The sequence below is a fragment of the Gymnogyps californianus genome, chromosome 7, assembly GCF_018139145.2.
Source record: "Gymnogyps californianus isolate 813 chromosome 7, ASM1813914v2, whole genome shotgun sequence".
NCBI classification, from domain to species: domain Eukaryota; kingdom Metazoa; phylum Chordata; class Aves; order Accipitriformes; family Cathartidae; genus Gymnogyps; species Gymnogyps californianus.
Window position 1 is genome coordinate 6,471,273 of NC_059477.1, and position 21,285 is coordinate 6,492,557.

Below are 21,285 nucleotides of genomic sequence, written 5' to 3' on the forward strand. Positions count from 1 at the left end.
ATAATCTTACACTGGGAACTAGAGTACCAGTACACCTTGGTGCAATGACACTTAGATTCCTCCAAGAGATCAGGTGCCTTATTACAATCATTTATTTGCTATGCTATAGCAGACCACTTTTACAAGATAAACGGCCCAAAAGAGCAGCAATTTTAAAGACAGAACCACAAAAGACTCCATGGTATAAGTGGCTATCACAGTTCTCATATCACTCTTTTAACCATATAGAGATAAATGCTCAGCAAGATATGTCTGTTTATAGGGCTTGTTAGAACACCTGCTCACTCAGTTCCTTCATACCTCACATTTGACAGAGAACAGAGGTGTCCAAAACCAAAAGCTTTTTCTAGATTCAATGGAGAGAGGCTCTCCAGAAAATGGCTCAACCACACGTGACCTTCACAGCCCTCCTGAGGTGCTAATCTACAGACTCTGCTCTCTGCAGGAGGAGAGCAGGGCAAGCACACTTGTAGCCTAATGTAGCACACAAGGGCCTAATGTTAAGCGAGGCAATGCAGGTCTTCGGGCTTTTGATAAAATTCTCTCTATTTTTTGTTCATACCACATGGCAATTCACCGTGAATTAGTACAGGTCTGGGAACTATTTCCTACATACGCTCATGTTCTTCCTCTGAAATATTCCGATAAGATTTAAAAACATGGTTTTGTTGCTTTCTTTTTTTTCAGATTCTCAGTAAAACACAACTGTTGTGCTTATATTTCATGTTTTGTTTTGAGGATTTGGGTTTTATTGCCCTGCAAGTGTGAAAAATTAGGTAATATTTAGGTCCAACATGTGCCTGAGCTTGCAGAGACAGGCCTGAGACAAATGGTCTTGCTTTCATTCCTTTGTGCAAGACACACAACTGCTATGTGATGAGCAAGAAGGAGAGGGAAGGTGCTTTGGGACAGTCCAGAAAGTGGTGCAACAGAGTCAGACCAAGAAATGCATGAAGATTTTTTCTGTGTCATTACATGGGTTGTGTACAAGGTTAAGAGAGGGTTATAAGGAAGGCTATCAAGACAAACAGGAGAGCTGAACATTTAGCACGCTGTGAAAAAGTAACATGATCTGAACATGCCTTAGATTCACGCAGGAGAAGAGGGAAAGAGAATAGTATCCGATAGAAGAACTAACAAAATTCAAAGTTTAAAGTGTTTATTCAGCCTTGGTCCGGGGCTGCTCCTGCAGCCTGCACTCACTGTTTGATCAGCTTACTAAAATGGGATTTAGGTGACCGATTATTTAATTACAAGAAGTTTTTTGCTCTCCATTTATGCAAGAACACCTCTTCTCCACATGATAAATTGTGAGCAGCTCAAATGCATCTGAAAGTACCCATATTCTGGGCACTAAGAGAACTGGGTTACTACTCACTTCTAAGAGCAGACAGGAGTTTACCTATCCCTTTCAGCCGACAGCTCACCAGCCTGCACTGACTTTCCTGGTTACACACATGGCTATTTGTGATGAGCTTTTGGTAAGAGCAGACAGCGCATTCAACACCTGCCATCAAGACTTTTGAAGCTCAGACTAGCACCAGTGAATTAAAATGCAGAATGAACTCTCCTCAACTTCACTGTTGCTCTTTGCAAAGAGCACCCAAACAGCTTCATCTACACTTCAAGCTTAGATCCTCAAATTGCTCTCTCCCATTAGAGTTATTGGACTTGGCCTCCTTACAGCTTTGAAAGACACGGCTCTTCCTGACCATTTAACTTTTTGCCTAATGAATCATGTTCAATGACACGCAGAGGCTGACAAGGAGCAGCTAAAAGAAGCGTCTTGTACTCACTGAAATCAAAGCTAGACCTTTTCTTGCTGGACAAGGATTAATACCATGAGCAGGACCCCCAGCAGTTTCTTTTCAAGTATGTTGACAACTGGAGGCTTACTTATAAATTTTCACACCTTACCTGTTTCTCTCACTGCCTTCCACAAACACACAAGACAAGGCTTACGTGACTGTGGCAATTCTTTTTAGCATCTTGAAAATACAAACAGCACGTCTGCACTGCAGCCCGTCACAGTTATAGCGCAGTATTTCAGAGCTGGCGACAAACACTGCACTGAAATACTCAGCAGAGATACTGCCGCTCTGCACTTAAATACTGCTGCTCACTCTCCTGCTGTGGACATGTACTCTAGAAAGACTCATGCCTTCAGACATAGGAAAAAAGAACCTCCAAGAGAGAAAAGAGGGGCTGCAGTAAGATCAGCAATGGTGCGGCCAGAGGAAACTGCCCCCAGCACGCAGATGCAGGCAACACATGTCCCAGTTTTTACTCCATTCTTCACTCTACAAAGAAGGACAAGAACCAGCTCCAGGAAAGAAAAAAACAAAACCAAACCTATGACTTCATTGTGGCTGTGCAGCGTCACCAGATAAACCTGGTGCTTGAAAACTTCAAGTAGCTGAGATCAGCACTGTTCTCAGCTGAAGAGGAATGACCAAGTACTCGTCCTTGCAACAACCAGTGGATAAAGTGAAAATGGTATTTACCAGCACTCTTTGTGGTGTTTTTCACTTGAGTTGTTCAAATAACCAAAAGCTGTCTGCACCCATTACACAAACTCTCCTCTGAACAGATAATGCCAGGGTGCTGTGGGAAATTCAGGGATCAGCATTTCTTTGCATCTGTGCTGCACTGTAAATTTGTGTATTCTGTAAACAACCTCAATAAAACATTTCAACAAAGCAGAGCAAGGAGCCCTCAAACAAGGTGAGTATGTGGTGACTGACAGACAAGTAATCAGCACATGTTGCAGAGAACATTCTTGACAACCATGAACCCTAAATTTGAAGTGCGAGAATAGAAAAATGCCACATCATACATTCAGCTTGCAGTGCTTGTACTCAGCAGCACCAGCTTCTGGATAGCTCAACTCGTACTGACAATAGAACATTTCCTACAGAAAACAGACACCTGCACAAAAAAGTTGGCAAAAATCCCAATGTATTTTTATTTTCACTTAAGTTTCTACCTCTGTGCCATAAACACCTTCACTGTACAGCCCAAGAAATGTACACATTCTTTTTGTTTAAAACACCATCAAAATACATAACACACATACATGCAGACACAGGAATCATCCTGTCAAACTATTTGGTTATGTTTGAACAAGCCACAGAGATTCATTAGGCAATCCATCCTAGTAAAGTCGAGATGTACAGCATTTCCAGTGCTCTGGAATGACTGATACGAGACCAACAAAAACAGAAAACCCACCTTTTGGTGTTGCTGTCACGTTGTCAGTCACAGGTTATTTTAGTTCAGGTTTCCACAATCTGAAACAAAGCAAAAGCTCTCAGTTAGTGGTAGCTATTAAAGGGAAAAGGCTCTCATTTTATTAAATGAATGGAAGACTCATGAATTGCAACATGTGATTAACACAATACGTTCCTTCTCTGCTTTTGGTAACGTGCGAAGTTTCACCAAACTGTCCTTTCCAGTGACTAGAACCTCTCCTGCCATCATAGCTTACATCCCTTCGTATGCATCAGATCATGTCTCACCAAAGAGCTTGGGCCTTCAGAATGCCCGTTCTCATATAAAGTGGATATCCACAGAAAAGCAGATTCCACTGAAAGACAGGCTACGCTGACAGTTTCTGTTAGGATCAGAGTTTCACAGAAACAAGTAAACCCCTTCTTGCTTTACAGAAAGGAGAAGATCTGCAGGCAGAAGGCCCTTCATGTATGTGGACTCACCAGGGACAATTCACCCAAAATTACAAAAGATGGTACCAGCAACAACCAAAAGTACAAGGAGTCAGCAAACAAAGAACATAGATTATATGACTTAATTTACCAAAAGCTTCCTTGTTTCCAGGAATCCCACAGTTATACCGCACAGTAAAAAATGACGTGCTTACAAGCTGCAGACCAGACTGATGGGACCCATAAACTGAATATCGTGTAATTGAGTATCATGTACCACAGAAAAGCTGCAATGGGGAAGTGCTGCTGAGCAGTCACAGAGGAGAATTCTCTCGGGTGCTACAGCTGTTTACTGCATGACTTTGGGCACATCCTTAACTACTTTGTGCTCTAGTTACTACGATATCTTAGCACGGGTATAATATTGTTGCAACAGCACAAATGAGGATTAACTACCACCTTGCAAATCCTGGAAAAGGCTGGGCAGCGGAGAAACACCTGTAAAGTGCAAATTGTTAGTATTTACAAATTACACTGAATTGCCCAAGAAGGAGGGAGAACAGACAGACTTCCCTTCACAGCTTCAAGCCAACAGCCAGCAAATGGACCATTTTCCAGTACTATCACCCTTAATTAGCATGCACCCTACCTGCAGAATTAACTTCTGCCAGAATGTGGGTAACAAAAATCACAGCTGAACAAAGCTATACAAGATATTCACTGCTTGACAGGGGAAGGGTGGGGAGAAGATAAATGCTAGCAGGAATAAAAGCACTTTGTACTTTTAGTCAACTGTGTTATGTCTCACTGTACCCATGAGCATAGGGATTGCCACTGAAAGCAATGGGAGTCTTGTCTCTGACTTTATCAAACTTAGAAATTAAGCATTTCATTTCACAGAAAGGTAGTGAGGCGCAAATTCAGTGTCTTGCCAAAGTTAACATGAGGCAGTGGCTGAATCACGAGCAGAAAGCAAGGACCCCATCCCTACCTCCTGCTTTTAAGCATGGGACAACTTTCTGAAAGCAAAAAACAGACGAAGTCTGTATTGCACACTGCTGTCATAACTGAGGATAAAGATGGAGGTGTAACCAGGAGAAAAGCAGAAGAAAACTCAAGCTCAACTATTTTTTCTTTCCTCACAATACCAGAAAACGAAAAGTCAGTTCTTACAATATGCTGGCCAGGCATCGTCTCTATTATCTTTGGTTAATTCCATATGTCTGAGAAGGAAATCAGCTCTAAGCCGGTCAGACTTGCTAAATGAGATTTGTGTAAGGCACCACCCCCAGGTGCAGTGTCATGCAGCAAAGATTTGGCATTCTTTAGGAAGATGCTACTTGTCCAGACACTGTTAATAATGGTCAGCAAAACACAACCATCTAACAACTCATACATAATATTTCCCTCTTGAGCAAAACCCCATTCAGCACCTCCTAATCTGTGAGGAGCTCCCAGTCCATATCCAAAGCAAGAGATGAGTAGGGACGGTACCAGCAGGACCCCTTTTATAAAGCTTCTGATGAGCGTATGATGGACAAGCAGACAACCCTGGCACCTCCAGCAAGCAGAACTTCCAGCATCTTTAAGGCCTGGTCCACAATGTTTACTCCTTGAGAGACTCTAGACTCATCCTAGTATCTTGGGTCATGATAAAAGGGAAACAGACTTGTTGCTAGCAAGATAATATGGCTGTGAAACACCAATCAGACACCTATTTACTTTTCTGCTACAGTAACACTCAGTTAACTCTGCTTTAGGTACCTCAAGATTTTCAGAATCACAGCCCTGACTCATGCAGCCTATGGTGAATACCCAGGACGCATTTAGGAAAAGACTACTAATAAATAAAGTACCATGCCAACTGCTTGACTCAGAGAAAACACAATTAGCACTGCTACATCTTGGCATTTTGTCTTCTGAATACTTGTTGGCTAATAAAATCAGGAGTTGTTTTTAAAGAACATGCCTATATTGAATAATTTATCTACCCCTTTCCTGTAACTACAGTGGCGTTTGCTAATGCTGTCAGCTTTTATGTGAAGTTGGTGTTCCTACAAGGAGTCACACTGACAGATCTGGTTAGCAAAGTCTTTCACTAACACCTTTCCAGCAACATGCAATAGGAAAATAAAGTTGTCCAGTATTTCCCATCTTTCAGCCTACGCCAGCCCAGAGAGAGGGGCACATGCTATGAAGACAGCTGTGCTCATCCAAAATATCCACTGGCACAGCTGGACACATCAAGATCTTCTAACAGCCTGGGTACGTTTCATTTCAGAAGATGGAGTTGGTTGGCTAAAAGGGAGAAACTGTTTGAAAATCTGAAGGCAGGAGATGGATTGGGTAACCGTGATCATGAAATGACAACACCAACTATTCCAACAGAAGGAAGGAACGAGTGCAGCAGATTAAGGGTAGTGAATCTCAAAAAAAAAAAAAAAAAGGGACAGATTTCAAGCAACTCTGCACAGGTCAGCAGGGCTCCATGGACAGCCAAAAAAGTGCAGGAAAGCTACAAGTGGTGGAGATGGAATAAAGACACAAAGGTAAACTATTCTGTGGCAAAAGAAAGCTGGGACATCAAGTAACTACAGTGCTGACCAAAACAGAGAGATATGTTTAAAGAATATTAAAAAGAGACTCATGTAGGTAAGTCAGCTGAAACAGATGAAATTAAAGTACAATTTTTTTATTATGTAAAAACAAAACAAAGCACAACCCCCAAACCAAACAACCACACACTAATGAATGAAACCACTGACACTGTGAAGTCATGGGAGATGAGGGAAGTCCTAAAGTGCTGCCCGAAGGCAAGCACAGGACCACCATAAAAAGGAAAGAAGACGACGACCACACAGGGAACTAGAGACCCATCAGTCTAACTCAGATTCCTGAAACAAATTGTTAACCAATTACAAATACCCGAAAGATGGTTAGGCGATCAAAATCAGCAAATCTGTTTCTGTAAAGAACCAACCAAGACAAACTGGTCTAATCTAGTTCTCTGTTACAGTATAGCATATTTATTGGAAAAAGGGCAGCACAGACATTCTATACTCTTCAGGGGTTTGAATGAGTTCTCAGAGGGGTGAGTCTGAGGCTCACTTTTTTGCAGTATTTTGTGTGACTAGCCAGAAGAAAGCACTGAGCCGAGAGAGTTTACAAGTATTTCATTAGGTCCAAAATCGACACCATGAAACTCAATGACACAAAGTGCTGTAGTAGTGCTGCTGCAGAGGCAGCGAAAAGAAATGTTTCAGCACACAGCTTCATCCACCCACATCTTAGTTGAAGCCCAGCGGGCTGAGCCCAGGTACAAAACTTTGCACAGGAGGAGCTGGAGTGCAAACCCACATTCCTCTCTGGTGTGCTGACTCTTAGGTGGAGGCAAGTCACACCCCACAGAAAAGCAAAGTGAACAACTGGATATTCAGCTTCCACAGTCAGATTTTCCAGAGCTCTTCTATCAGAGCCATCAACCTAGTACTGTTAACTGTTGTCTGCAACACAGACATGCCTTAACACAGGAGATAATCCTCCAAAGTATAAAGATAGCAGTTGTTCAACATGTCTGAAACACTTGTAAAGGAGATTTAGGCTAATCTAACTAAATTAGGAACCTACTGAAGCTGTACACCACCTTCACTGGACAGTCAAAAAGAAGCAGGTAAACAGGATGGGGATATCTCAGGGAACCTGGCTCCACAACCAAGGTCTGCATTGTATCTCTTGTAATTCCTTCCAGCATCGTATCTCTTGCAATTCCTTCCAGCCTTGTGCATTTACCTTTCTTTGATCTGCCCACTGCAGATAATGGACAGTCCAAGATTTCTGGTTGTTTGCCTGCCTGCATGTGATGAAGCTGAGCAGCAGGAGCTGTGGATGTACTCTGAAGGCCTCGTCCCTGAAAATACACTAGGCTAATTCACATTCTGAACTGAGGTTTATATTTGAAGCCTAGTGCTGCAGCCTGCTCACAGCAGTCTGTGTGAAGGAAGAACAAATTAATCTTCTGTTTCTTTAAAAAGCCAGAAATCTCAAAGCCCACTTTATCTCTAATTGGAGTAAGACTGTTCCTCATCTGCTATGGTACTTTTGATAGCCTCTCTTACCACGTCTCGTGAAATGAAAAGTTTAATGAGTTCTAAAAACCCCAGAATATTTTAGATTGTTTACACATGAAAAATGATCTATGGCTCAGAGCTGAAGAGGGAGTAACATAACAGATCCATGGGGCATCTTCCCTGCTGTGCAAAAAAGGAGCAGATACACATTCAATATCGTTAATGGAAGCTGAGAGCCTAGTTTCCCAGGAGCTATACGGAGCACATACCCTTTCATCTCCTAGTTTCAGGGACAGGAATTCACACCAAAAGTACATTGTGCGCTGTCAGTACTTCTACAGTGACAGAACCTCAAAGCTTCTGTTTGGTACTTTGACTGATCCTGTTATCCTTTTGCCATTTTTTAGTGCTTAAACACTTTTTCAAAGGTGCAACTCAACACACTGCAAGGGTACCAACAGTGCAAGAAAATATGTAACAAAATAAAAAACCTGACTTTCAAGAGCAATCAGTGTTGCTCTAACACTGCTCCTATTCAAGGAAATTCTTTATCCTCTCATGACAAGGCACTTCTGTTAGTATGAACCTGCAAATTCTGAATTGCTTCCTGTTCTCATTCATAGGCAATGCCTTCCTCATAGCAATTCTGATTTCCAGAGTTTATCCAGGATCTATACAGTTGCAAGTAAAATTAAACCACATCCTTTTATTACCTGCTTAGCCAATTTTCAATTTATTGGCATCAACACTGTAAGAGATAACATGGTTGGAAGCTTTCTGCGAGGAAAGAATTGCCTGAAACTTTTTTTTCTTCCATGAGATTTCATACTTAAAAGCCCGACTCCTAGCTAGGACAGATCAGCACAGCTTTACCAAAATGCCAAGGAACGCCACTGATTCATAGTGGCTAGGGATCCGTCTTGGACGCATGTCTCAAGGAATCACAATGTGAGTTGTTCCTTTCTCTGTAGTGATGAAAAGATGCTTGAAAAGTATCTTTGCTTTCTTCTGCTGCCAGAGAATCTACATGTTCTCGTTCTCTCCCTAAAACAAATCCTTGAGTGTTTCTCCTGTTACTCTCACAACATCTGGTCCTGAGGCCACAAAGTTAATTGGAGCTTCACCACTGACCACCACTTGCCAACCACATTACCACACTCAGCCCTGCGAATCACAACTTTTCAAGAGGAAGCATTAAATGAACAGTCTCCCTCTGTCTTACAGGCTCCTACTATTTTGATGTCCAAACACCTCCCAGTCTACAATCTTCACCTTCCCAATTCTTCTACGATATGGCAAAGCATTAGTTATCCCAGTACAGAAGGGTAACTGAGGCACAGAGAGATTAAGTTATTTACCGCAAGTTCCCAAGAAAAATCTTTGAAAACACGCTCGGACCTCAGCTGATGACAAAGGTACAATTCAGATGACATCTGTCACACAGCCTCAGCTGATGCTAAAGGTACTCGTTAAACAGGCTCACAGCAGCTACACAACTTTTCAAAGTCCATAAGCAGCCCTAGTTCAGGGTTAATAGTTGAGAAAAACTCCTTAACACCTACCATAGGCAGCTTCCTTTCAACAACCAGCAAATCAAAGAATAATACAATGCAAAGCTTCAATAATATAGAGAAGAAAACAAGAAACAGCAGCCAAATGACATTCATTTTAAAAATCAAGTTAAGGTTTCATATCAGAAATCAATGAAAGTTCTTCTGGAGTTTCTAAGTGTCACACGCATGAAGGATTACTTTGGGGAAGCATATTTCTTAATTAGATAACAGATCATTTCAATTTGTGGTAACCTTAAAGATCTGAAACACTCAAATGTGCTGGTTTGGTAAATATGAATCTTGAATAATCCAAAAAGACTCTGCCATTCTAGGTAAGGAAAAAAAAAGTTAAAGAATTAACTTTTCTGAGCAGTTTAAACTCCAGCTTCCTGATGCACAGGTTTTAATTGTAAGATCACAGTGTCTTTCCACAGGACCTGCTCCTCACTCTTACAGAAATTAAAGCTACTCCAGGGATGAAGCAAAGGAGGTATCTGTAGGACAGCTCTCTCTGACACCACAACTCAAAGGCACGTAATAAAGCAAGAACTGGGGATGGGGAAAGGAGTGTGCAGGTGTGAGGAGGATGGCCTCGGAGTCAAAGCAGGATGTCCTAGACAACTGTTTCTTTCCCAGCCTCTGCCCAGGGTCTGGTGTCCTACCTGCATCTCCGTGCCCAGACTGCTCACACAGGGTCAGAGCAGAGTGCTGATGACTCCACAGTGAACCTGAGCAGCTTCCACTGCACACCTACAAGTAGGGTTACTTGGCCTTTAAAAGTTTGTTCCACCTCTACAGCACGAGTGCACCTCCATTTCACTGCAGGGTTCTGAAATATAAATTCCTAAACATGTGACACAGCAAAATAACGTAAGAATGACTGATATGGAAAAGTCAGTATTTTCAGAACAGTCTTACACAGTTTGCAGAAAACAAAAAGAATGAAGACATGCACTGAAAATACAGGAGAAAAATGAAAACACTGAGTGGCTGTTCCCAAATGGAGCAACATCCATACCATGCACTTAATGAGGCAGGAGTTCTGTGGAAACAAGTAATAATGTGATCCCATAATTAAAGACTGCTTTATAATATGTATGCAGAAGGCTACCACAAAGACTGCACAAACACCCTTTATTCCAGTATTTCCTGAAAGGCGCCATTTGACTCGGCAATGTTAAAAGGTTCCTTTAACAGCTTTTTTGGTCTGTGATACATCATCTAGATGTAACTGAGGTCAAGTGCATTAAGAATCTGAGTAACATTTTGTGCTGCAACATGACAAAAGAGGTACTGTCTGAGCTGCAAGGGCTGACTAGCACTCAATCTATTTCTACGGCCATACTAGAAACATATGTGGAAGAGTACAGAACTTGGAATTCATTAAAAAAACTTTTTAAATAAGGTTTTTTTTAATTCTGAATAAAATATATAAATACTAAGTCTTTGGTGGCCTTTTAGTCCCTGTATGAATGACAGTGACATCACAGAAACAGCACATTAACAACACTACCCAGTCCACAGGTTAATTGGGGAAGACAAGGACACATAACAGGGCTTTCTGGGTGCCTCACCCAGAGACCTCAGTCACAAGTAACAATGGCAAACTGATTCAAATCTAGCTTAGAAATCCCATTTTTTACAGATTTATTAACTTTTAATTAGTAGGCACAAGCATTATTCTAGTTTTAAATAATCCTTCCTTGGGAAGGGACATGATCTCTATTGGATTTGCATTTCAGCCAAGGAAGAACGTACTTTTTCCTTTATTAAAAGGGCTGACACTCAGTAACACAATTAATGAGCAGCTTTGAATGTGACCTTCCTTTAAAACGCTCTATTCAGGATCAGAACGCTGTTTGTAATTACAGGTGCTCAGCAAAGAGCTTGTCTTGGTACATTTCAAAATGCTACATATATAATTCCAGCTTTTTTTCAAGGCAGAGATTTTCAAAGGTTCCAGGGGCTTTCAGAATGGAGGGGGATGATTTAATAATCACTCAAAGCAGATACTCAGAAAACTGCTCCAACAGCCCTAAGCTGACCACTGTGTCAACTACTCTTATGAGCAAAAAAGGAAACTGGACTCTGACACAGCAAGCTGTGATTCTTGAAAGTAGTCCTTAATCATGCAAGCAGCCCTACTAACCTCAGTGGGTCCTACCACATAACCATTTGTAAAACCAAGACATCCCGAGCACAGGGCTCAAGGGATCCCATGCAACATTTCTGCTGACACTTTTTGGTTCTGGAATAGTCTTCTTGACAGCATATTTTTTTCAGAAGATACAAGGAAAGCACTTGGGAGCAAGCAAGTACAGCTGCAGCATTAAATAAATTAGAATACACTTGTCAAAACTCTAGACCATGTGTTGATTTGAGATAGAGAAGGTATCTGACAGGGCATGCAATGTTAACCTAACCACACAGGCAGAGGCCACTTGAAGTAATTATATTCAGGACCCACATCAAAGAGAGCAGAGAGTTTATGAAAGCTGCATATGTTCTGGTCCTCAGTATTTGGGTGTGCATGTATGTATGTATGTGTCTGTATGTATATATACACACAGAGTAATTACACAAACTTTTTTTTTTTTTTTAAAGGAGAGATAGGAAAGGAAAGCACATGGACAAGGAAAGGCAGCCAGGACATGAACATCTGAAGAGCAAATATATAAAAAATTAAACATCCTATTCAAATTATAGTAGGTTCTACAAGTATTTTCTGACCACTGGCTCCTAGAAGCACAAGACTGCCACTGAATCAGAATGACCACTTCCACTCTCTGAGGCGAAACCAAGAGCACACCTGATTTGACCCTTCATGCTGTGTCATTTTATACCTGCAAAGCATGTAGCCACGGTCCCACTTTTAAAGAGGTTTAATTTTTTTTTAATCCTGTATCACAGTAACTCTGACACTGAGTCCTTCTGCAGTGGCTGAAGTGCATGCTATGTCAGGATAATGCCTTGTGCTGGCTGCCAAAGACTGAATGAAGCTAATCAGCAGTGTGCTGTTGCATGCTGATGTTGACACTTCAAGGAATCACAAAATACTCAGTTCAACTCATTAATCCTTTAATGCTGCTTCCCATCAATCACAGAGCTTATTGTAATTGCAGGTTTCAAAAAGCACCAATAAGATTATTAACAGAGCAACGCAGAGGACAGCACAACAAGAAAAGGACTTCAGATCCCAAATTATTTCTGTGCGAAGCCTGTACTAATGGCTGCAATCTCTTTATATGCATCAATGTCAAACCATAGGCAGAATTACCCCTATGCGATCCACAGAGGTATAGTAAGCCAACAAGCTGCAAGAGCACACTGCAAGCATAAATCATTTCCTAGGGGCAATACCAACCCCTAAATTGAGGTACAGGCACCTCAGATTACAAAGGTTGAGTCCAGAAACTCCACTGCTGACCATTCGGTCACTGGACATTTGAGTCAGGGACCCAGCTCTGCTGCTGACCTCTGGTGAGCCTGTGCCTCCAATAGCCGGCTCTGACCCTGCTGAACAGAGCCTGGAACATATTGGAGTTGCAGGAAACGACTTAACGACTCCGCAGTCTTACTGCACCCTTCCACACTTGCAGCTAGTTTTTCTCTGCTATATACAGTCAGCATACAATTCTTCAGAAAAGAATTTGCTGTCTTTTACTGGTAAGTCCCATTATCCAATTTTCAGTTTCTGTCTGGACTATACTGGCTTTATGTTTTAGGCTCTCTCTCCCATTCACCCCTTCCAACTTACTGTACAGCATTTTGCAATCTCTCAGCAATGCAGACAAATCACTTCCTACTGTCGTCCTCCCACCACCCTTCTTGAATAACATTAGAGACATACACTGGCTGTGGGTAGCTGGACACCTTTGGCCAAGACAAATTGAGGTAGACACTCTCTAGGACACTCAGGCAAGAATCTTTAGGGTGCCAATTTATTTGAAAACTATACAGAGCAAATAAGTGTACGCTCTTCTGTACAGGTCTCAGGATTTTTCCCGTCTCCTCCCCTCGTGTTAAGAGTGGGATCTTACCCACGCACACTGACCCGAGGAATACTGTAGGATACATGGCCCCAGCATAAAATCAGGGAACACATCAGGAGGCACGTGTGCTGTCGGGTAACCCTGATACGGGTGTCTACTCTACACTTAACATCGGTGTTTAAAATCAGCTGTCTTTGGCTAGGATACTCAGTGCTCAAGTACCTGTCATCATCCACCTGGACAAACTACACCGTTCCAGAATTTCTCCCTCAGGTTTCAATCCTCAGCAGGTTGCTCTGCAAATACAACACTTTTCCCAATGATTTCCCACTGTCTCCTTGTAATCCTCAAGTACCTTTCCCCTACACTGCTTAACCATAGCAATGTGCTGGTGTAAGGCCAGCTACTGTCACCCTTGTCAGCACTTCTTTTCTACTGTTTCCAGGAGTCCCGAGGAATATGCGAGCCAAGTGCTGTAACAGCAGAGGGGTACAATCATCATCACCAAACAGATAAGGCACAAGATCTCCTGGTTTGGTTTTTTTTCCTCACAATCCCCATGATTTCTCTTTTCTGCTTAGCACTGACATCTCAACTGTTCCACCTTACAAAGCTCAAGATACAAACACTCATAGTTCAATACAAAGATGACTTTCCCCATCATCTGAATGCAACAGTCCTGCCATCCGTGGCCCTCGGGCAGATGTGGGATGCATGCACTTGAGAGGCAAAATTTCTGTGCTAAAGCCCTACAGATAACACTGCATAGCCATAATGACCTCACATAGGACGCTTCTGCACTTGACCATGGAAGAAAGAGCATTCAGTAGAGCAAATTACCAAGCAACAATCAGCAAACAGCACTTAAGTCAAATGCAATCATGGTTACATACATGGGTACATTGAGTTGATGATGTCTTTAAGGCTAGAGCCTATTTTGCACTGCCCCCAGCTCAAAGGCAAATATGCCAGCAATAATGGTAACTGAACCAAAGAACTGGATAATTCTGCCCTAAGGAGAGAATATATGGTAAATGTTGAATCAAAAGCCAGAACATCCCCAGTAAGAGAAAGCTTCAGCACCTGCTGTTACCTGCAAGTCACTCAAGCACTGTGAACAGATCTTGTTAAACACAGATGACACACCCGGTCTAGGCGCAGCAGAGGAAGCCATCACAATAGCATGGCAGGCCTAACCGCTGCAGCAGAACAAAGCGGTACTGCAGGCAAGCACAACCACCAACCACACATTCAGCACACAACACCTGCTTGTGTGGTCACAGCCTGTGTATTTTCTTCCATTCACATTTACTCAGCAAGTACCAGCCTTAAGACAAGGCACAGAATCAAAGCACACCTTCCCGACTGAGACCATAAATCAAAAATTAAACAAGGTAAACGAGACAAGCAAAGAGAATACACCTCGCCATCCCCATCAGTGAACACTGCTTTCACTTTTCCTTTTCTTGAAGAATAACAGATGGGTAAATAAAAAAGAATCAATGGTTTCTCGGGGTTTTATTCATTTCCACGTGTTTTATCTTACAAGAAGAACATTCTCATCATCTTTCCCAGTGTTAACTCCAATGATATGAACTGACAGCTTTACTTTTACCATTCATACCTGTCCAGGGCAGCAGTTCTTGTTCCTATCCAACACTTAAAATATTCACCTATATATTCCATCCCTGTCAGTCTCTGAATCATCTTAATTATTCAGTAATCCACTACAACAAGGATTTCTTTAGAGAAGATCTGCTGAACATGGCATATATGGAATCCATTTCAGTAAAGGATTTATTTTCTTGTCAGGTTAGAAAATAAATTGATAAAATTACTCTTGCTTTCCATGATAATGGATATGTTACACCAATTCTTTGGACTTCTTAGCTTTAGGATAGAAATTTTTAAAAACATGGTAGCACCTGGACAGACCACAGAATGCAAATTCCTAACCACCTTTCAAAAAAAGCACGCCTTCAAATATTCAGTCCCTTTTGAAGAGGGTAACAGGACCCACAGTACTAGTTATACCCAAAATAAGATCTAGAACTGGGGATTATAACCCATACTCTTTGACCACACTTAATTCATCAAGCAAAACCTAAGAGATTTCTGCAACTAAGAAGGAAAAAGCTAAATCTTGCTGCAGAGGATCTTTTTCCTTGCATGTATGTAGTTTGGATACTTTGAAACTGATCCAGAGGAGGGGTTTTTTTTTTTTATATATATATATATATATATACACACACACACACATATATGGACACACCTCAAAATACAGTGCTGCCACTTCTCTGCAAAACCACAAGCTGGATATCCTCCCCACTCCTCCCTTCCCAGATGCCTGGAAAATCCTTGTGGATTTACAAGAGCAGAGACCACAGCTGTCCAGCTAAACACACAGCAGCAGCTTTTGGATGACTACCAAATACATCTTTACTCAGGCCAGGGAAAACTGTCCTGAATCCCAGTGTGGGGGCCTGACCTACCCTGAGATTTTCCACTTCCATCACACCACAAGTAAGCGCGGAGACGCCCTGGCACAACACCGCGGGCAGTGGGAGCAGGCCTGGCCCATGGCCGCGCCAGCACCCAGCCGGCACAGAAGGGCATCCTGCGCAAAGGCGGCTGCTGAGCAGGCTGGAAGGCAACTGCCTTCTGCAGCCACAGCCTCCCAAGGGAAAATAAAAGTGAAAAGGTGGTTGTGACCTCGCTAATCCTGGCTAATAGCTCTCTGGTGGTGCGTAACGCTGGTGGAAGAATTATGTAGCTTCTGTGAAAAATTATAAATTAAATCTGCTTGCCTTCTGGGGTTTTGTGGATAATTTTACTCTTTTCTTTACCTCGCAAGCGAAAGACTTCAATTTTTCTTTAAAACACTTTTACAAAACTTTGAAGTTCATAAAAATGGCACTCTTCCAATTAAAAAAAAATATTGACTGAGTGGTATTGGTAATACTTAATCACTATTAAGGTATTTAACACAACAAAAAAATGTCATTGGATTTCTTCCCCTCATTGCAAATACCTCACCACGAGCTTCCAGAGCCTTGCCCACGTACTAAAGTAGATGCTCCATAACAAGCAGCTAATCTTTCAAATTACCTAAGATTGCAGGAAAGCATACGCACATGAATTATGCTTTATAACAGGAAGAGAAGGAGCCTATAAATTATATGTGCAATTTCCAAAAGACAGATTATATTCAACATTAAACATTTAGAAAATAGCTAAGGAAGAATAACCAGAATAACTAGAATACTCATTCAAACTGTGTGCTACAAGGGGAAATAAAGAATTTTCGTATGATGATCCGTTTGACAATAATATAACCTCCAATGTTGTTTTCCAGCAATATACAGGAAAAAAAGCATAATTCTATTTATTATTATTATACTAAAAACAACATCTGTGCTCGCAAGTGTCCTTGGGAAAAGGTGCACAATGTACTTTTCCTGCAAAGGCCATGGGGAAAAAAGAAAATGAAGTATCTCCGTACTTTCTGCATCACTGCCACACTGTAACCAGGAAAGCTAATTAATGGGGCTGCCTCAGCAACTGTCAAAAAATATTTCTTTTTTTTTTTTATTGTTCTTCGGAATAGGCTTACTGCATTTTTACCCATTTAAAGAGGATGAATTTTTTTATAAATCTAGTTTTATCCAGATAGAAAAAAGCAACCATGGGAACACACTCTTTTTCAATTATGTCTTGTCTGCAGATTACAACAGGTAGTGTCTTGGAAAAATTTATTACTCAGATAAAACCAGCAAAAAGCTTTCCATTTTGACGCATCTCCTTAATTTTCAGGGTTGCTTGTTTTTCTTTGACCAGCAATAAAAGACTGAGATTTTCTGAATTTCAAAACGTTTGCAAACAATGTGCAAGTAGTTCAGTTGAAAGAAAGAAAAATCTGCAAAAATAAAAAAGGTCATTTCCCCTAAATTTTGCTGGTGAAAGTTTTTTGCCATCCTTTTCAACCCACCACAAATGTTTGTTTATATTACTCAAGCCATCCTCATTATGCATATCCTCATATATATCCATCCTCATATATATAAAATCAATTTCAATAACAATGCTGTACTGTATCTTTTAATTAAGATATTTATTAGTAATGATAAGATCGTGTTGCCACAGAAAGAAGAATTTACATTACTAGATAAATTTTAAAATACTATTTTTGAAACTTGTCCAGACACAAATGTTTCAGATTCTTTTCTAAATTAGTTCCTATAACAACACGATGAATTGTGAAAACATTCCCAACCATTTCAGTGTTGCGTACATCAGATGTAGCAAAGAATGGTATCCACATGCTCTCCTTTAGCCTGCTTTTTGCATACAGAAGTCAAACATTATGAGTTTTCAGGATCTTTGGTTTTTATTTTATATACTGTCCCTGATGATTATTCCTTAGATCTTGAGCTTCCCCAATGAAAATCCCTCAATTTCTTTATTAAACATATCAAAGTTTTAAAAGGAGATTCTATGTTCAAACCATTAAAGGAGTTTCCTTTGCAAATAGCAACCTTCTGGGGAAAATATATTTTATTCAGTCCTTCTGTTCTTCTCACTTTGTTGTTGATGCTACTTAATTCACCACAAATAGATGCTTGACAAGTGTCTTGCCCTCTACCCCAAATAAACATTTTGAAACTAGAAAAGATATCAGTAATTCAGTGGTTGGTTTTTTTTCCCCTATGAGAATTTGCAGTACATTATACAGTAGCAAACCTCACCACCTTAAAGAAAAAAATCTCCATCAGTACAATGGTAGGGTGGCAGAGATGGTCATAACTCCTCTTCAACCTTCTTTTTTATGGCATCTCTATCAGGTCCACAATAGACAAGGACAAAGCAGGGCACTCCACCCAGACAACACCGCAGGAAAAACTGAATATTCCTCAGAGCAATCACTGCAGAGCTGGGAACCTGACCACAGCTTTCCTTTCCATTCTCAAATGAGAATCAATACAAGGAAAGATAAGTCAGCTCTTAGAAGTGCACGTATTTACCTTATATTTCATACATTTAAGTGCTACATCTTTTATGTTCTGTGCTTTTCTAAAACACACAGGGTTTTTGCCTGTAACTATCATATACTACAGTCTCAGTGCTTGGGACAGCTGGGATATTCTATTTAGTAGTCATTCCTTGGTCCTTCCATCGTTTTCCCATCAGCGCAGCCATTCTTAGCCATTCAGGCAGCCACAGTATATTACAGCATCTTATTTCCATTTATCCTCAAATAATCAAAACGGTATTTCAGAAGTACACGATAAAAATATTTAAAAGGAACAACAGATGTTTGAAAATATAAAATAAACAGAGGTACTGGTACAATGCCACACCACCATTCCACTTCATCTCCTGGGTGTGAGAAGCGCATCATTTATGGCACATCACCTGTTTTCAGCCACTGTTTACATCTTCAAATGGTCTTCCCAGCATCTTACCCTTTATGAAGTTTGATTTTACTTTAGGTGTTATTTGAAAGAAAGCCTCAAAGTGGACCAGTACAAACTGTTTCAACACTCAGTTCCCAAAAAAGACACCAACATTGGTGTTTGCCTAGCCCTCTCCCTGTACCTGCAGCATATGCCTCCAAAACGAAAAGAAAGAAAAACGCAAAGCAGTGCTACTGCAGCATAATCTATGTTGACATCTACATGATCTCAAAGGTAGGCTCTGAAACGCAACCAAAGTAACTCACCAGCTTTCAGAGTCCTTGTCACAATGATACCCAGCTGCCTCACTGCCACCAAGTCCCTCTTGCAGCAGAACAGACCAGAGCCGAATCCTGTGTGACAGAATCCCAAGGTGGCTGCTCTGACCACACAGCCCAGAAACACATTTGGCACTGCATCCCAGAAGCTGTACAGCTGCAAGAGTGCAGCATTTGTTCACAGGCTAATTGCCTTCACATCTCCATTAATATCCCCACTTCTGGGTCTTGGACTACATCAGGGATCTCTGCATCATACAGCATGCCACTTCGCTAGCCAGATGTGGTCACCCAAATGGAGTTTATATACAAAACAAGGACTGAACCTGGCTTTCCAGGGTCCAGGTGCAATTCAGTGTCATATTTCTTAGAGCAGAACTCCATGCCTTGGCTTTTATTCTTTCACAGAACTTCAGTGTAACAGAAATACAGTTCTCTGTTAAAGCACACAGACTGTTAAATAGCATTTGTCCTTGTTCAACTTAATTTGCAAAATCCCAAATGCAGTTTTACAACTGATTTTAAATGCATCTGTCATCCAGTGGGCAACATCTGCTGCACATCGCTAAGACCTGCTTCTGCTGTACAGGAAGGGAGTCTGTTACTGCCGCTACCAGCTTTGCAACTGGGTTGGTTTTCAGCTAGAAGCAGGCCTTGGCCAACACACAACCACATGGCATGTGCACAAGTAAAACTAGTTGTGTCAGTGCAAAGCAAAGCCCAGCCATAACCCAGTCACACACAGAACTTTTCACTAGTCCTCCCTGCAAACATGACTCCTCATCTAGCTCTCACTGCCATAAAAACAACTGTAAGGGGATTAAAGCACAGATGTCTCACTGCCTTCCTGTCCTCACCCTTAAAATCTAACTATTAGGCTGGCCTGATTTATACTGGAAAAAAATCCTTGTTTGCCAGCATATAATACCTCTAGTGATGTCAAGAGTTTCAGACAAGTCTGTGATTCAAAGATCATGGAGAAGAACTAGATGCAACATTTGAAGGGGAAAACGCCTCTTCCTTTCAAATGAAGATAAAATATAAACTGATTTAAACTAATATAAACTTAATTAGACTCTAGAATAGTTAGGTTAAAACATCATGAGCATCCTCTTTGGGTGTCCAGGGCTGTCTGGCATATTTAGGCTAATGAGCATCATTTATTACTCTTTGACCTCTCTTTTCAAGAGTGCCCAGCCATGTGCTATGCTTCTCGGCCTGTGGGAATGACAGGACATGGGGCTATTCAACAGGATGGGACCAAAGAACCAACGCTGTGGGAAAGGGGGGAGCGGAGTAGGGAGAGAGTATGGCAAAAGACCAAGAAACAGAACAATCCAAAATGGAAAAGGTAAAAAAAATTTTGATGCAGAAGGGAAACAACTCCTGCAGGTCCTCTAATAAGAAATTCCTTTCAGTAGAAAGATGCGCCACAAGGATTAACTTGAGAGAACGCCCAGGTATGGTACAGCATGGTGAGCAGCTGGCACACCATCATACCTCATTACCCACCAATGCTAATGTGAACACCTTACACCTGGTCCTCAGTCATTTTGGAGCACAGTTCACAGTTCTGCTGTTAACACAGTAGCTGTTGCAACCCAATTCTTAAGAAGTACCATTAGCCAAAGATGCAAATTTTCAGCCCCTCTGAAAGCAAGACCAGTAAAGGACAGATCTAACCAGCTCAGGGGAGAAACTACCTTCTGCAGCCTTTCAAAGGCAGCTAACCCCCTTCAAGGGAAGAAGTACATGTGCAGGTTGGGGACAACAGAAAGCAAACATTTCACTGATGTGTGGGGATAGCAGGGCACGGCAGTCAGCAGGTCTGGCTTCTACACAATACATCTCTTCCCCTGCCCCCCCGAATAACTCTGAGTGAATCAGTGCCCAGTGCCCCTTCATCCTTGTCCTGCTTTGATGTCAGTTGTCCAGAACAACAATGTACATCTTACCACAAGTCTTTATGTTGTCTAGCCTAGGCAGCCTCCCTTGCAGCATGTAGATGCGGCTACAGCACAAATAGTTTTATAGCAAGGACACTTAGCATCCAGCATCAATGTAAGCTGCGTGAAAACTTAAGTCCCAATTTCAAGAGTCACTTAAACATTTCTCAGCCTTGCTGCAACTCAGCAGGCTCCACGTGACACCTCTCTGCACGCACTAAGATTTCCACAGAGCTACTCCACTTCTCCTATATTGGCTGAATAAAAAAGGGAAAGCTCTGTTTTAGGAGCTAAACAACATCTCCACGCCCAGTAAGAAAAATAATAAATACAT

At 41.4% G+C, this 21,285-nt stretch overlaps 1 protein-coding gene across 3 annotated transcripts in view; it reads right to left on the reverse strand.

Moving 5' to 3' along the window:
- MAP2 (microtubule associated protein 2) overlaps nt 1-21,285 on the reverse strand; it is a 229,209-nt gene that overhangs the window by 187,395 nt on the left and 20,529 nt on the right. For all 3 annotated transcript variants that reach the window (XM_050899942.1, XM_050899941.1, XM_050899938.1), the window contains exon 2: nt 3,232-3,290. The gene's annotated coding sequence lies outside the window, so the exon portion shown is untranslated. The remainder of the gene's footprint in view (nt 1-3,231; nt 3,291-21,285) is intronic.